This window comes from Podarcis pityusensis (assembly GCF_964106645.2).
Source record: "Podarcis pityusensis genome assembly, chromosome: W".
In the NCBI taxonomy this organism is placed as follows: domain Eukaryota; kingdom Metazoa; phylum Chordata; class Lepidosauria; order Squamata; family Lacertidae; genus Podarcis; species Podarcis pityusensis.
In genome coordinates, this window is record NC_138045.1 from 2,367,037 (window position 1) to 2,378,512 (window position 11,476).

General features: G+C 47.0%; 1 protein-coding gene across 2 annotated transcripts in view; it reads right to left on the bottom strand.

The window, feature by feature from the left end:
• The window catches only part of LOC308467711 (putative helicase senataxin), a 228,626-nt gene extending 217,673 nt beyond the window's left edge, over positions 1-10,953 (bottom strand). For both annotated transcript variants that reach the window (XM_080989412.1, XM_080989411.1), the window contains exon 1: positions 10,832-10,953. The gene's annotated coding sequence lies outside the window, so the exon portion shown is untranslated. The remainder of the gene's footprint in view (positions 1-10,831) is intronic.
• Between the last annotated feature and the right edge of the window lie 523 nt (positions 10,954-11,476).

Below are 11,476 nucleotides of genomic sequence, written 5' to 3' on the forward strand. Positions count from 1 at the left end.
CTTACTAGAAACGACGTGTTCGCTCAAACTAAAATCCGGGAACTCCGAGACGGAAGGGAAAACCATGGAGGGTTTGAAGAAAAGGAAGGGGTGCTGTACTATAAGGGGGCGCTGTATGTACTGGGGGAGACCTTGAGGGGGAAGGTACTCAAACAACTCCACGACAACCCTACAGCTGGGCACTTTGGACAGCACAAAACCATGCTGCTCGTCACCAGGCAGTTCTGGTGGCCAAGGGTGAGGGAGGATGTACGGGAATATGTACGGGGGTGCGACCGCTGCCAAAGGGCAAAGGGGGAGAGGGCTGCCCCCGCAGGGTTACTGGAACCCTTACCCACGCCAGGAAGACCCTGGGAGGTGGTGTCCATTGATTTTATGACAGATTTGCCAAAGTCAAGGGGGAAGACAGCAGTCATGGTAGTAGTCGATCTACTGACGAAGATGTGCCATTTCATAGCTTGCTCACATGCGGTGACGGCAGAGGAGACAGCCAAGTTGTTTGTGGATCACATCTTCAGGTTGCATGGGACGCCCTCGAGGGTCATCTCAGATCGCGGGAAACAATTTACTTCCCGGTTCTGGAGGAAACTCATGAGCTTGCTGCAGGTAGAGGTGGGCTTCTCGACGGCACGACACCCAGAAACCAACGGGCAAGCAGAAAGAGCGAACAGTATACTCCAGCAATACCTACGCTGCTACGTCAGCGCGAGACAGAACGATTGGGTAGAGCAACTAGCACTGGCTGAATTTGCGTACAATAACGCTGAACATGTGCCCGTGGGGATGAGCCCGTTCATGGCCAATTATGGGTGTCACCCCAGGGCCTTCCCGGGGACGGGGGAGGAAGGGTGGAGTGTACCTACGGCAGAGCAGTTTGTGGAAGAAATGGAGGCCTTGCTCCAGCAACTCAAGATGAACTTGGAGCGGGCCAAGGAAGTTTACAAGAGGCAGACAGACAAGCGCCGTCGGGAGGGGGAGGCCATACGGCTGGGAGACCGAGTGTGGTTGTCAACCCAAGGGTTACCCCTAAAGGGAGGGTGCAAGAAGTTGCAGCCGAGGCGGCTGGGACCCTTTGAGGTAACACAGCAGGTGAACCCTGTGGCATTCAAGCTCAAGTTGCCTGACAGCACGAAGATACATCCGGTGTTCCATAGGTCCCTACTCTCACCGTACAGGGAGGGGCGGGAATTCCCGGGGTGGGAGGGAGGAGTCACCACCCACCCGCGGGTAGAGGAGAGGGAACTCCACAACCAAGCCACGGAAATACTCGATTCAAGGTGGCGAGGGCGCCAGGGTCCCCGCTGAGGCGGTCAATGATGGGTATCTAGTGGAAGAATTCCACAGCCTGTTCCCAGACAAACCAAAACCACTAGCGAGATTCCGGGAGGAAGAATTTGGAACCACAGACGACGAAGAGGAATTTGTGGGTTTTCCTGCCTCCGAAGAGGAGGGAGGGGAGGTGTCAGAGGGAGAAGAATCAGACTGGGAGGCCCACCCCGCGGCAAGAGTTCGGAGCGGGTGGGAAGCGGGTTTTGAATCCTCAGAGGATGGCGACAGCTCCTTCAGGGGATTCCCCGCATCATCGGCCGAGGAAAAGGACGAGGTTGGATCAGAAGGTCGGGCCGAGGGTGGGGGGGGGTCCTGGGGGGGAGATGGATGTCAGGGAACTGCCATCGGAGCTAGAGGCGGAGGGAAGGCTCCAGAGGGATGGCGGAGAGGGTCCCAGTAGGGAGAGAGGCAGCCCGTCCGCTGGGGAAGGAAATCAGCGTAAGACCAGTAGAGAAGGGGGGCAGATGGGGGAATCGGAGAGGAGGCTCCAAGACTCCTCACCAGAGACCAGCGGAGAGAGTACGGGTCCTCCGCTGCCCACACCCTCCCTGCGCAGAAGACTTCCGCGCAGGGAGAGTAGGAGGAGACTTGGCGTCAAAGAACTTTTGTGCTGGAAGAAGTTCAAGAAACGCCCACTGACGGATTCTGCCAGCGACTGAGACAGTCACAATGCTGGAGGCTGTTCAGTCAGAAAGGGTTTAACCAGGTAACCTCGCCAGCAGTGGCGGCAACTTACGCACGAGCAAACCCTAAATCCATTACAGTTAACATCAAGAAATATAAACCTATCTAAAAATAACTATGAAAAAATTTGGCTTGAGGTAAAAAGAAATTTAGAACTATGGAGCAGAATGAATCTCTCAACGTTAGGAAAAATATTGGCGATTAAAATGAATGTGTTGCCAAAAATGCTATTTCTTTTTCAATCAATACCAGTCATTCTGAAAGATCAATGTTTTAAAAAATGGCAGAAAGAGATTTCAAGATTTATCTGGGGGGACAAAAGGCCAAGGATAAAACAGATGTAAAAGATAGAGGCAGGTTTGCCCTCCCAGACCTTAAATTGTATTATGAATCTGCTTGTTTGGTATGGATCAGGGACTGGATGAGATTGGATAAGCAAGAGGCATTAGAACTAGAAGGACATGACAACAGATTCGGCTGGCATGCATACTTATGGTACGGGAAAGGGAAGGTTCATAGAAGTTTTTACAACCATATAATCAGGAAATCACTAATGAGAGTATGGGAGAGATACAAAGACTTATTGGAACAAAAGACCCCATGGTGGCTTTCACTACATGAAGCATTACTGCTCAAACCACTTGGAAAGAAAGGAAAATGGCTCACATATGCTGATTTATTAAAGGAACATGATGGAAAATGGAAATTAAGAGATTATGATGAGATCAAAGAGCACTTTCAGAGTTGGTTGCATTATCGACAACTATATGAAACACATAAAGAAGACAGCAAGAAAGGATTTAGCTATACTAGATCTAGGTTTCAAACAGAAGTGATTGAAGGAAAATGAAACTACTGAAGGCCGCATACAGCATACTATTAGAATGGGAGACGAAAGATGAAGAGGTAAAATCAGTTATGATAAAATGGGCACAAGATGTAGGTCACAACATTATGATGGAAGATTGGGAAAAATTATGGAAAACTGACTTAAAATTTACAGTCTGTTCCCTATTGAAGGAGAATTACATGAAGATGATGTACAGATGGTACACAACACCAGTGCAGTTAGGGGAAATGTACAAAACTAGTTCAAATAGATGTTGGAAGTGTAAGGAAAAGGAGGGGACATTTTATCATATGTGGTGGGATTGTAAGGTAATTAAAAAAAATTGGGAAATGATATACAACGAATTGAAGAAAATGTTCCATTTAACATTTGTTAAAAAACCCGAGGCATTTTTGTTGAGGATTGTAGGGAAAGACCTGCCAAAAAAGTTGAAAAACATCTTCATGTATGCGACAACGGCAGGAAGAAACTAGAATACAAAAAAGGGAGGTGTGAGGAGGTCGATGAAACAAGTTAATGAAAGATAAAGATTTGGGAATATTGGATTTGCTTTTAAATCTTTTGTTTATTTTTGTTTTTTGATTCTGATGTATTGTGTGTGTGTTTTTTTTTGACTTTTGTTTTTATTGACTTATATTGTTTAATCTCTCTTTTTGTCTACCTTTTTTCCTTTTCTTTTTTCTTGTTTTTTCCTTTCTTTTTCTATAATTTTAAATTCTCAATAAATATCATTTTTTTTAAAAAAAAAAGACAACGGCAGGAAGAGTTCTAATAGCACACGGATGGAAGACTGAAGAAACCCCAACTAAAGAATCATGGCCAGAAAAATGGATGGACTAGGCAGAACTGGCCAAACTGACATGCAAGCTACGGGACAAGGATAACTGTGACTTTAAAGATGAATGGGAACCCTCTACAAAGTATGCGAAGACACAACAAAGCGAACTGGACTCCTTGGCTGGTTTTGAATAAACATTCACAAACTTTTTATTGATAATAATCAGCTAAATAGTTTGAGGATTTATACAACTGCGTAACATGCAGGAAACAGCATTTTTAGAGAAATCAAAGACTGGAACTGAGGGAAGTCGGGGGGTGGGGGGGTGAGTTCTGTGGGGGGAGGTAGGGGAGGGAGAAAAATGGGGGGGGAATAAGGATGATATGTTTCTGGATAATATGTTTTGTTTTAATTTTGAATAAAAGTTATTAAAAAAAACAAAACCCAGACTTCCTGTCATTTCCCGATGTAAGTTTACATTTACGACACTGAATGTACTTATACTTCTTACCTTACTCTTACTATAGTTTCTAGTACTTTCTTATAACATATACCGTATTTTTCGCTCGATAACACGCACCCGACCATAACACGCACGTAGTTTTTAGAGTAGGAAAACAATATTCTAAACGAAACAGTGGATGTATGATTTTTGTGGTTCATGCTGTGGCCACAGACATGTGATCTGACGGTGAGTTTGGGGTAGCCCAATGCAAAAATCCTGAGGATCCATATGGATCCATGTTTGTAACCACGTTTTTGCACCACTGTGGCCCCAGGCAACAGTGGGTGCGTGATTTTTTTGGTGCAAACTGTAGCCACGGACATGCTATGTGATCTCATGGTGAATTTGGGGTGACCCAGTGCAAAAATCCTGAGGATCCATGTGGATCTGTGCTTTGTAACCACGTTTTAAGTGGGGAGGGAAGGAAAAGCACTCAAGGGACAAGGAGCACGCGTCGAGTGTGTGGAGAAGGATGCTGCTAATAATGCAGAAGAGGGGTATAAGGGAGAAGGCTCCTCCCCTCTCCCGCTTGGCTCCTTTAAAGCAAGCAGGCTGCTCTGCTTCTCTCCCTCCTCCCTGGCTCATCCTCCCCCCCCCCCCCGGCTTAGCAAGCTGAAAAACTTTGCTGCTATTTAGCGAGCTGAGTGGGGAGGAGGGACAGAGAGCCTGCTTGCTTTAAAGGAGCCAACCGGACAGGAGCCGCTTACACTCGTGTAAGCGGCTCCTCTCCTCTCCCGCTTTGCTCCTTTAAAGAAGCAGGCTCTCTGTCCCTCTCTCCTCCCCATTCAGCAGCTCTTCTCCCGCTTTGCTGTTTCAAAGCAAAGTTTCTTTTAGATTTAGGGGAGCTAGTCTCAAACGTTTGTTGGGGGAGACCTAGGTTTTTTTGTGGGGGGAGTTATTTGTCCTGTCTTCACGCTTTTTATGATGGAGGATCGCTGTAGCCACCCCCAACGACACGTTCTCAAGATGGAGGGGGAGGGAACAGCTGCAGTCGCCTGCGGTTCCTGCGCAATGTTTGCCATCTTGCCAAAGGTTGCAGGCAGCTTTACCTGCAGCAACTGCATGTTGATTACCCTCTTAAAAGACAAAGTCCAGCAACTGGAGGAACGTGAAGCTACGCTCCAAAGAATTAGAGCTGGAGCTCTTCTTGGAAGCAACAGAGCACACCGTCTCCACCAAGGAGGAGACAGGGGACTCCCCTGAGAAGGAGGCTAGTTCACCAACACAGGAGCCAGATATATGGAGAAACATGAATCAAAGAAGTAGGAGGCCCAGGGTTCGCTCTGATTGTTTAGAAATACACAATCGCTTTGAGGTCCTCTCCCCTAGCATGGAAGACGAAGAGCAGACTCCATTTGAGGATCTCTCCCTCATTACAGTCGATCAGGTATATGAAGACGAGCGGCAAAGTCAGTCCTCAGGGAATGTGCAGGCGACCTTGGAACGGACAGCTCACGGAAGAACCCCGACCAAACCTAAGAGGAGGCGTGTAGTGGTGATAGGGCATTCCCTACTGAGGGGAACAGAAGCAGTGATCTGTGGGCCTGACAAGATGTCTCGGGAAGTGTGCTGTCTCCCCGGGGCTAAGATCCAAGATGTAACTGAACGACTGCAAGGAATCATAAAACCCACTGACAAATACCCCTTCCTCTTGGTTCATGTGGGAACCAATGACACTGCAAGCAATAGCCTCCAGAAGATCAAAAGAGACTACGAGGCTCTGGGCAGGAAATTGAAGCAATTAAATGCACAAATTGTCATCTCATCTGTCCTCCCAGTTGAACGACGTGGCCCAGGGAGAGAGGGAAAAATAGTGGAAGTGAACAGCTGGCTTCGCAAATGGTGTAAACAGGAACGGTTTGGATTCTTAGATCACGGACTGCAGTTTCTTGAAGATGGACTTCTGGCAAGCGATGGGCTGCACCTCACAACGGTCGGGAGGAATGTTTTTGCCAAAAATCTCAGAAACCTCATCAGGAGGGCTTTAAACTGACTAATGTGGTGGAGGGATACAGTGCTCCTGAAGGTAGGAGTCTATCAATTGATGAAGATGATCATCCAAATGTCATAGACCAAATGGAGCAAACAGCACGCAGACCTAGTGGTGGGAGGAAAAAATCCTTAAATAAGAGACACGGGGGAATGATTAATGGACTTCAATGTCTGTACACTAATGCGCAAAGCATGGGAAATAAAATAAACAAACAAGATGAGCTTGAGCTCTTGGTACAGCAAACTAAATATGACATAATAGGCATCACTGAAACCTGGTGGGGTAAGTCCCACGATTGGAATGTAATAATGGAGGGATACAATCTATTTCAGAGAAACAGACCAGACAAGAAAGGAGGAGGAGTGGCGTTATATGTCAGGGATGTGTATACCTGTGAAGAGATCCAAGATTTAGAACCTCAAAGCCAAAGTGAGAGCATTTGGCTCAAAATTAAGGGAGAGAAGAATAACAGTGACCTCATTGTGGGAGTTTACTATAGATCCCCAAGCCAAACGGAGGACATAGATGATGCCTTCCTGGAACAGATGGCCAAGCATGCAAAAGGAAGGGAGATAGTAGTAATGGGGGACTTCAATTACCCGGATATTTGTTGGATGTCAAACTCAGCCAAGAGCATAAGGTCAAACAGATTCCTCACTGGCCTTGCAGACAACTTCGTTGTCCAGAAAGTGGGAGAAGCAACAAGAGGAACAGCCATTTTAGATCTGGTCCTAACCAATGTTGATGACCTGGTTAGTGGGGTAGAAGTGGAAGGATCATTAGGCGCGAGTGATCATGCTCTTCTGAAGTTTACTATACAGCGGAAAGGAGCAGCCAAGCATACTAGGACTCAATTTCTTGACTTTAAGAAAGCCGACTTCATAAAACTTAGGGAAGTGCTGGGTGAGATCCCATGGACAGTAATACTAAAAGGAAAGGGAGTTCATGATGGCTGGCAGTTTGTTAAGAGGGAGATAGTAAAAGCACAACGTCAGGCAATACCAATGAGACGGAAACATGGAAGGTGCCTAAAGAAGCCAGGGTGGCTATCTAAAGAACTTTTAACTGAGTTAAGATTAAAAAAGGATGTGTACAAAAAATGGAAAAGGGGGGAAACCACCAAAGAGGAATTCAAACAAATAGCCAGCACGTGTAGACACAAAGTCAGAAAAGCTAAAGCACAGAATGAACTCAGGCTTGCTAGAGAGGTTAAAAGCAACAAAAAAGGCTTTTATGGGTATGTCCATAGCAAAAGGAAGAACAAAGAAACAGTGTGGTCACTCAGAAGAAGAAGAAGAGTTTGGATTTGATATTCCCCTTTATCACTCCCCTAAGGAGTATCAAAGCGGCTCACAATCTCCTTTCCCTTCCTCCCCCACAACAAACACTCTGTGAGGTGAGTGGGGCTGAGAGACTTCAAAGAAGTGTGACTAGCCCAAGGTCACCCAGCAGCTGCAGGTGGAGGAGCGGAGACGCGAACCCGGTTCCCCAGATTACGAGACTACCACTCTTGGGGACACAGAAAGGGCTGAACTCCTCCATGCCTTCTTTGCCTCAGTCTTCTCCGATAAAGAAAACAATGCCCGACCTGAAGAATTTGGAGCAAGTGATTCAGTAGAGGAAACACAGCCCAGAATAACTAAGGAGATAGTACAAGAATACTTGGCTAGTTTAGATGTATTCAAGTCTCCAGGGCCAGATGAACTGCATCCAAGAGTATTAAAAGAACTGGCAGATGTGATCTCAGAACCACTGGCAGTCATCTTTGAGTATTCCTGGAGAACAGGCGAAGGCAGACTGGAGGAGGGCAAATGTTGTCCCTATTTTCAAAAAGGGGGAAAGAGAGGACCCAAATAATTACCGCCCAGTCAGTCTGACATCAATACCAGGGAAGATTCTGGAGCAGATCATTAAGCAAACAGTCTGTGAGCACCTAGAAAGGAATGCTGTGATCACCAATAGTCAGCATGGATTTCTGAAAAAGAAGTCATGTCAGACTAACCTGATCTCGTTTTTTGACAGAATTACAAGCCTGGTAGATGAAGGGAATGCAGTGGATGTAGCCTACCTTGATTTCAGCAAGGCATTTGACAAGGTGCCCCATGATATTCTTGTAAAGAAGCTGGTAAAATGCGGTCTTGACTATGCTACCACTCAGTGGATTTGTAACTGGCTGACTGACCGAACCCAAAGGGTGCTCATCAATGGTTCCTCTTCATCCTGGAGAAGAGTGACTAGTGGGGTGCCACAGGGTTCTGTCTTGGGCCCGGTCTTATTCAACATCTTTATCAACGACTTGGATGATGGACTCAAGGGCATCCTGATCAAATTTGCAGATGACACCAAACTGGGAGGGGTGGCTAACACCCCAGAGGACAGGATCACACTTCAAAACGACCTTGACAGATTAGAGAACTGGGCCAAAACAAACCAGATGAATTTTAACAGGGAGAAATGTAAAGTATTGCACTTGGGCAAAAAAAATGAGAGGCACAAATACAAGATGGGGGACACCTGGCTTGAGAGCCGTACATGTGAAAAGGATCTAGGAGTCTTGGTTGACCACAAACTTGACATGAGCCAACAGTGTGACGCGGCAGCTAAAAAAGCCAATGCAATTCTGGGCTGCATCAATAGGAGTATAGCATCTAGATCAAGGGAAGTAATAGTGCCACTGTATTCTGCTCTGGTCAGACCTCACCTGGAGTACTGTGTCCAGTTCTGGGCACCACAGTTCAAGAAGGACACTGACAAACTGGAACGTGTCCAGAGGAGGGCAACCAAAATGGTCAAAGGCCTGGAAACGATGCCTTATGAGGAACGGCTAAGGGAGCTGGGCATGTTTAGCCTGGAGAAGAGGAGGTTAAGGGGTGATATGATAGCCATGTTCAACTATATAAAAGGATGTCACATAGAGGAGGGAGAAAGGTTGTTTTCTGCTGCTCCAGAGAAGCGGACACGGAGCAATGGATCCAAACTACAAGAAAGAAGATTCCACCTAAACATTAGGAAGAACTTCCTGACAGTAAGAGCTGTTCGACAGTGGAATTTGCTGCCAAGGAGTGTGGTGGAGTCTCCTTCTTTGGAGGTCTTTAAGCAGAGGCTTGACAACCGTATGTCAGCAGTGCTCTGACGGTGTTTCCTGCTTGGCAGGGGGTTGGACTCGACGGCCCTTGTGGTCTCTTCCAACTCTATGATTCTATGATTCTACTTGACCACAGGCAGCGCAAAGCATAAGGCAATTTTTCTGCATGCCAGGCCAAGAAGTAACCAACATCCAGTTACTGAATAGTATGTTGCACTACAGCTTAAACTCTGGTTTTTTTATTGAATTTGTTATTATATATTATAAACCGGACGCGGGTGGCGCTGTGGGTTAAACCACAGAGCCTAGGACTTGCTGATCAGAAGGTTGGCGGTTCAAATCCCCGCGACGGGGTGAGCTCCCGTTGCTCGGTCCCTGCTCCTGCCCACCTAGCAGTTTGAAAGAACGTCAAAGTGCAAGTACAGTGGTACCTCGGGTTAAGTACTTAATTTGTTCCAGAGGTCTGTTCTTAACCTGAAACTGTTCTTAACCTGAAGCACCACTTTAGCTAATGGGGCCTCCTGCTGCTGCCGCACCTCCGGAGCACAATTTCTGTTCTCATCCTGAAGCAAAGTTCTTAACCCGAGGTACTATTTCTGGGTTAGCGGAGTCTGTAACCTGAAGCGTATGTAACCCAAGGTACCACTGTAGATCACTAGGTACCGCTCCGGCGGGAAGGTAAACGGTGTTTCTGTGCGCTGCTCTGGTTCGCCAGAAGCGGCTTCATCATGCTGGCCACATGGCCTGGAAGCTGTACGCCGGCTCCCTCGGCCAGTAGAGCGAGATGAGCGCCGCAACCCCAGAGTCATCCGCGACTGGACCTCATGGTCAGGGGTCCCTTTACCTTTATTATAAACTGCATGATGGTAAGAGAGCTTTCTAAACAGTTTACAAAAATATACAACAGAATATTAAAATGATTGATAAAACACAGTTAAAAGCAGGTATTTAAGAGTATTCAAAAGATCTTTAAAGTCAGCAGTGGTTAAAAGGAAGTAAATCACATGCAGCTTCTACGTGTTCAGATGGGCTGGCCCTAACGAAAATGTTTTGAGCAGCACCCAGAAAGAGTACAGTGAGAGCACCTGCCTGGTGCCAGTTGGCACGGGGCACCAAAGTGTGGGTGCTGGAAGGCCTGGGGGGTGGAAAAATTGGGGGGAGGGAACAGTTTTTTTCAGTCCCCCCCCCCCAGCCATTTTTTTTCAGGAAAAATTGGGGGGAAAGAGTGTGTGGAATATTCAACCTATATGAAACTTTTTTTTCATTTTTTCCGGAAAAAAGCGGCTTTGGAAAAAATCAGAAAATACCTGGGGGTTTTCCCCATTTCCCCCGGTTTCCCCCCAGGCCTTCCCATCTTCAGTCAGGAGAGAAACAGCCATATATAACGAGAGCACCCCTCTCCTGGCATGGGGGAGAGGAGGAGAAGCAAAGGCACCTTCTAGGATGTGATAGAAATGACGGGAGAGGAATAAAAAAAAAAAGTTGTGAGGAGTAGCTGAGAGAGAAGGAGAATAGAAGTACCAGCACCCCATAACAACAATTCATGATAATTAACTGTTGTTATGATGATGATTTCTTTGTACTCCCCCTTCACCACCGCCCCTTACCTGCTTCTCCGGGCAGGAGTCTCCGAGGCAGTCAGCTGCGCTCTCTCACTCCTTCCCAACCCTCACACCGCCAGCCCGTTCTCCTGTTCTGGGGCTTTGCCTCGCTCCCTCCAGGCATTTCCGGTCGGAGTGGCCCATCCCACTCCGCAACAGAAAATACTCATCCTAGGAGGTGGCCCCGCTCTCCTTCTGTCCCGCCTCTGACCGGAAAGAGTAAATTTTAGACCAGTATTAGGAAGAACCCCGGAGCCACTTCCGGCTCTGCTTCCCGCTTCTCGGTCTCCTTACGGACTCTGCATAGACTTAGAAATCTATGATTGTTCTCATTCTAGAGACGAGACTTCCGAGTTATCTAGGAAATGCCTTGCTCGCACACTGCGGCTGCGCGATATGATTAGACTGAGCAGAAGTAAAGCGAGGCGGGAATACGAGACTTGAGCACGGCGGTGATTGGGCGGCAGAGTCCTCACAGGAACAGGGGAAAAGGCGGATCCAGCTGATTTTAAACGGATCCTCATGAATTCATATGATTTTTTCATTCAAATTAAATAAAAACACCATGATACTGTAGGCCATGTCTTACTCTGTAGGGGGACTGGGTTAAAGGCGGATCTACACGGATCCTCATGGATCCTCCACTTTTAA